Source organism: Hirundo rustica, chromosome 19 (assembly GCF_015227805.2).
Source record: "Hirundo rustica isolate bHirRus1 chromosome 19, bHirRus1.pri.v3, whole genome shotgun sequence".
NCBI lineage: Eukaryota > Metazoa > Chordata > Aves > Passeriformes > Hirundinidae > Hirundo > Hirundo rustica.
The window spans coordinates 5981871-5988260 of NC_053468.1; positions in this window are offsets into that span (position 1 = coordinate 5981871).

Here is a 6390-nt window from a genome sequence, read left to right on the forward strand (position 1 = left end):
TCACAAGATAACCTAAAATTCGTAGATGGTCTTTGGTCACCGCCTTTTATCTTCCTCCCATGTGTATTTATTTTTCTGAGCTCTCTTAACTGTTTCTTTTTTTTTTTTTTTTTAACTTTAATTAGTTCATCATTCTGAACCAGATCACGCAGTTGTGACTGTAGATGTGACTGTAGATGCATGGAGAATAAAATCCCTGGTTCTTCTCCTGCCCTGTGGAAGATGTGGGCAAGGAGGACAAGCAAGCACAGTCCTTGTCACTCTGCAGAATTTCAGCACGTTAAAAACTTGGTTTCTTTACAGAATAGTAATGAAATAGAGGCGTTGGCAGTCGTTACTCAGCAGGCTTGGAACAAAGTAATTATTAGGTGGTATTAATAGAATTAAAGATCGTGTTGGAGGGGGGCAGGGGAGGATGTCGGAACTGGAGAACACTGAGGAGGAGTGACAGGCCAGACCTGGTAAGTGTGGCAGAGACTGTTCCTAACAAGGAATGGGGAAAGCATGTGGCAGACTGCTCTGACTGGGTGTAGGGGTCTTGCAGGCCTGTCACACACACCGTTTTACTATTTCCAACCCGAAATAGGGAGCACAGGGTGTTCAAAGTGGTGTGTGAGCACCTGCAGAGGTTTGTGTCCAGTCTGGGGGTCCAGGGGTGCAGCTCCACTTCAGGGAAAGCCTTGCCTTGCAACCAGCAGGATAGGAGAACACATTTGTTCCAGCCCTGCTGTTGTTAATGCAGCAGACAGAGCAGATTTCTGGGCATTGGAGACTTTTTAGAACTTGAGGTTCACCGTGTGGCTTAGGTTATTCAATCTTTTCTCGTGTCAGCAAAGTCTGGGGGAATTGCATGGACAAGCAGAAAGCTTTGCTTGTACCAGTAGGGACTCAGGGGCAGCATGGGCAAGTGGAGCTGAGGTGGAACAGGATTATGTCTCAGCACTTGCTGACTTTTAGCTTCTTCAGGGTCCCCTTCAAATCCCCTGAATGTTAACAAAGTCCCTGCACTGTTTGGATTTCGCGGTTGTTTCTTCTACCCAATCTCATTCTGCACTTTTGGAGTTGCTGCTATTCCCTGTGCCGGAAATCTGCTCCCTTTTGGGAAAGGAGACGAGACACCCTTCTTGTGGCTTTCTGCAGTGAAATCAGAGGCCAGCAGGACACTGGCTAAAGGTGAGAAATGGACTTGTGTGTGTTCCCTGCTCGGTCACTCTGCTGCCCCTGTGGCTTAGCAGTGCTGTGGTGGGTAACAATCCCTGGTTTGTAAAGGTGTGGGACATCCCACCCCTTCTCTCTGAGCAGATTCCCTGGAGGAGGAAGGGATCTGGGGCATATCCCTCCTTGGGAGGAGCAGGACTCAGCAGGGTGTACCCAGATAAGCCAACACTCTGTCCTGGAAGTTGTTTCCTGGTGCTGTGGCTCCGAAACACGAGACCTTCATCCTCCCTCCTGTAAATTCTGCAGCCCTGCTGAGTCACAGCACACACTCCAGTGCTGGCAGCCTTTGTGTTAACCTCCCGTGGAGGGGAGTGACCCGGTCTGGAGGAGGTGAAAAACCTGCCCTGTGCACATCTCTTGGGTTCCATCCTTTGCGCTGAGCAGACTTCTGTCTCGATGCTCTCTAAGCTCTTCCCTTGCAGCATCATTTCTGCACATGGAGCTGCCGCCTCCTCGGGCAGCCCAGCCCCGCACCGGAGCACAGATGTCAAGATAACAGAGGAGAAGTGTGTGGAGAGTAATAAATAAAGATTCTCCAGATGGCCATATGTCAGGTCACTCGAGCCCACCTGCTGCTCCCGTGCTGCTGCAGCAGCGTGTTAAATGCAGGAAAGGATAGAACAAGGAGAAAAGCGAATGCTGGATGGTGTAACTCAGGCCTCATCCTGATCATCTCTGTCCTGGGGGGCCTCAGGTGGGATGACCACAGGAGCAGGCTGGCAGACTTGTGTCCTTTATTCCTGGGAACTCTGTTTTCCCTTCCTGGCTCTGTGCAAGGGCTGCTGCTTTGGTTTGGGGGTACAGACCTCCCACCCCAAGCCCCAGCTCATCCTGGGGGGCTCTGGGTGCTGAGAGCTGGCAGCAGCCACTTCCCTTGGGGTAGGGCTGGTTACAGCTGCAGCAGGCGTGGCTGAGCCTGAGGACAGCCCATGGCATTTTGGTGATATTTAGGAGAAGCAGGAGAAACATCAGTTTAGTGCAGCTTCTGCCCTGCCAAAGCTGGCTGCCTTCCCAGCTCCAGCAAAAGATCAAAACTGGGAGGAGGGGAGGGGCTGGAGGTACTTCAGAAAGGTGCCAGGTAACTTGCCTTTTCTCAGGAGCCCACCTCCAAAATTCACGCTCTCCAGTGATTTCTCCTCACAAAAGCTGCCAGGAGAGAGAGACTTTGCTGCCTTTTCCCAACCCTGGGGACCCCTATGCTCAGCTTTGCGTTACTGGGGCTGGCAGCTCAGAGCAGGCAGCCCGTGCTCTGCCCAGGAACGGGGAAAGGAAAGGTGAAAATACAGCCCGAGGTTGGTGGGGTGTAGCTGGGGGGGCAGGCAGATCTTCCCCACAGCCAGCTCAGCTTCCCCCATTCCTCACAGGGCAAGGACAAAGGGTTTTAACGTGAGCAGGAGCATCACGAACCATCTGAGCTGTGGATTTGGCTTTGCACAGGCCCCTCCCCTGGCTCTCCGGCCTGGCCACGGGCACTGTGAAATCACCACCTTTGCATTCCCTGCTCCTGATTTACTGAAATGCCCGAGAGCTCCCACTTCCCTCCCGGGTGCCTCAAAGCAGAGCTGGAGAGCGGCGCCGAGGCGGGAGGGTTTGTTTGCATTTACAGGGAAACCTGTTAATAAAGGAGACCAAAGGGACTGCTCTTTTCCTGGCTGCGGGAACAGATGGCTGGATAACGCAGCGCAATTAATATGCAGGGAGTCCTGCCGGGGCAGGGATTTGATTGCCTGTTAGGAGAGGTTAGCGCACTCAAGCTGAGCTCTGCCACCACACTGCCCGTCCCTGGCACCTGCTGCCTGCAGGGGCTCTGTGGGGACACTGGGACAGATTGGATGGGGTCACAGATGAGACTGGGGGCTCTGGATGTGGAGGAGGATGCAGCTGGGGGCTCTGGGACAGTGGCAGGTCTGTGCTTCTCCCGTGCTGGGTGATGCTCTGAGAGGTTTTGCCCTTTGGGTTTGTAAAAGCAAAGGGTGGCTCTGGTGATGAATAACCGCTCCGAGGCTGGAAGGGCAGCGCTGGATTGTTCTTTCCTCCTGGACCTGTTACCTCTGGGTAAGGAGGTGCCAAGAAAAGCAGCAGGCAGGAGTTCCTGGTGGACACAGGAGGTGGGCATCTCCTTGCTGCAGCACAACGCAGGTACAGAACATTTCCCAGGGCTTCAAAGAGTGACCCAATAAATCCACAGGAAAGAAAAACCCTGCTAAGGGCTTAAGGAGGGTTAAGGAAGCCTGAGGAAGCAGGAAACCCAGCAAACCCACCCCAACATGGAGCTGGGCCACGTGGCCAAGCCCAAATTGGTGGGAGCCTCCAGCCACTGGGCCACAATCGAATGGCCCAAGGTCACCCTGGGCACGTGTGGGGCTGTTCCAATGCTCCATCCCCATCATATCCTGGGCTCTCACGGGATCACAGCGCCTCCAGCCCCTTCCCTTTCATGCCTCTGCTTTGCCCCCTCATTTTCTGGTGTTTTCTCACCCCCCTGCCTCGTCGAGGTTGTTGAGCACCATGAAAGCCAGCGGCAGGCTTTGATCAGGAGCTCCTGCCTGAGCCGTTCCCGCACGGCACCGCCACTCCCGGCCACCCTTTCTTCTGCGCCAGGAGGAGGCTGCTGGAGATGTCGAACCTCAGCGCAAATCCTCGCAATTAGGCCTGTTCTGCTGCCTGCCTCGTTTGATCTCCTTTAATTATTTATCGCCTTTTCTTTCTCCTCTTTCCTAAGTCCTCCGTTTCTTTCAAGTGATGATTTTCCTCCTCTCCCCCCAGCCGTGGCTGGCTCTGCCTGTTTGCCGGCAATTACCGACCCTTCTTCTCCTTCCATCTCCCCTCTTTTGTTCTCCACCAGATCACCGCTTCTCCCTGCTCTCATGGCTTCACCCTGCCCGCCCGCCTGGCAGCTTTTTCCTCCTGCTTTTCCTGAATTGTTCCCACCCGGATGGCTGTTGCCTTTCTCCATCCCGTTCCAGGTGTGTTTGCTGCCCGTGCCAGCTCTCTGGCTGTGATCCTGCACCCTGGGCTGGGCTATGCTCCATCTCCCACTGCTGTTCTCCCAGGCTACTGGTCAAACCCTGCTGTGGTCCTGCTACAAAGCCCTGGCTCCTGGCCAAAACCTGGAAACCGCATGAGGTTCCTGTCCTTGCCTTGCCAGGGTCTCCCTGCGCTGCTTTTTCATCCCTCATCTTCTTTGTTTCGCAGGACCTGATGCATTATTCAGCGCCGCGGATGCTGCGGGGTGTCGGGAAGATAACGGTGCTGCAAAGGGCATGGGCTCACCCTGGCGATGCTGGATTGTTCCTGTCCTGGGCCGATTTCCCTCTCCAGCATTAAACCAGGAATAGTCCTGACCATGCAGGAGGTTCCTCCCAGGAGGTGACATCTGCTGTCAGCCCTTGGGGGGACATGGTGGGGACAAAGGTAGGAGCAGGGGGAGGCAGCAGTGGCCCTGGCAGTGCTCCAGGGGCTGCACCTCCCAAATCCAGCCCCACAGCTTGGCTGGAGTTAAATAGAGACACAGGTCCAACACACGGCCACTTGTTTATGTCATCCTTACCTGGATAACGGATGCAGGATGCAGGTTTTGCTCAGCAGATGTAACAAACAACCCCAAACTGTTGTTTAATCCTTGTGGAAAGAGGCTGCTTGTGCCCTCCAACCCCGTTTGCATCTGGGCACTGTGAACCCCCAGCTGGATCTGTCCCCAGGGCTTGCTGCCACCTCAGCCCTGTGCACAGGGACGGGGAGGAAGGTGAGGGGTGGAGTGGTTTGGGGCTGTTTTTGCCGGCAGCATCTTGGTTTTCGGGTCTGTCCTCCCTCCAGAAACAGCATCACCCAGCTGCCACCAGTCGTGGAGACATCCCCACCAGGACAGGCCTTGGCTGCCCACAGGAAAGCTCTGCTCAGACCCCACCTCTGGCTTCCCATCCCCGACTCTGCAGCAACACCCTCCCCAAATCCTGCTCTGAGGCCAAATCCCCCATGGAGTGACAGCCAGTCACATTTGTTGGGCTCTGCTTGGGAACCTGCAGCCGAATTCAGGAAGAAGCTGTGGTCACAGGGGATGCAGAGCCCAGGCACTGCAGGGGAAACTGAGCCGGGGGTGGCACCAAGTGTCCCCAGCCGGGTGTGCTTCGTGTCCCTGGCAGAGCAGCCAGGGTGAATTCAGAGTGATTTGGGAAGATAAACCCCAGCCATGACCACACTGAGCAGATTTGAGGTGGTTTAGGGGAGGTTTGGGAGCTTTCCCCCTCCTCTGGTTTCACCATTTCCGTCCACCGAGGAGGGCGAGTGCTCGGCATCACTGAAGGAAATGAAAATTAATTACGGGCTCATTAACACCGACTCATTAACACCTGAGCTGCGGCACTGGGGAATGTCCCCATCGGGGACCCGACACCTCCTGCATCACCACAACCCCCCCCGGCCATCCCAAAGCCCCCACACCTGCATGGGTAGGGGTGGTCCAGGTGCTCCCAGGCAGTGCTGGGGAATCAGCTGGGAACTGGGCTGATGAAGGGCGGTCTGTGTGATCACGGGGGTCTCTGTAAGGATGAAGGGCGGTCTGTGGGAGCACGGGGGTCTCTGTAAGGATGAAGGGCGGTCTGTGTGAGCACGGGGGTCTCTGTAAGGATGAAGGGCGGTCTGTGTGAGCACGGGGGGTCTCTGTAAGGATGAAGGGCGGTCTGTGGGAGCACGGGGGTCTCTGTAAGGATGAAGGGCGGTCTGTGTGAGCACGGGGGTCTCTGTAAGGATGAAGGGCGGTCTGTGTGAGCACGGGGGTCTCTGTAAGGATGAAGGGCGGTCTGTGTGAGCACGGGGGTCTCTGTAAGGATGAAGGGCGGTCTGTGGGAGCACGGGGGTCTCTGTAAGGATGAAGGGCGGTCTGTGTGAGCACGGGGGTCTCTGTAAGGATGAAGGGCGGTCTGTGGGAGCACGGGGGTCTCTGTAAGGATGAAGGGCGGTCTGTGGGAGCACGGGGGTCTCTGTAAGGATGAAGGGCGGTCTGTGGGAGCACGGGGGTCTCTGTAAGGATGAAGGGCGGTCTGTGGGAGCACGGGGGTCTCTGTAAGGATGAAGGGCGGTCTGTGTGAGCACGGGGGTCCCTGCGCGGCGCGGCGCGGTGCAGGTGCGCCCTCCGGCCGGCAGGCGGCGCTGCGGGCGGTGGCGGCGCGCTCC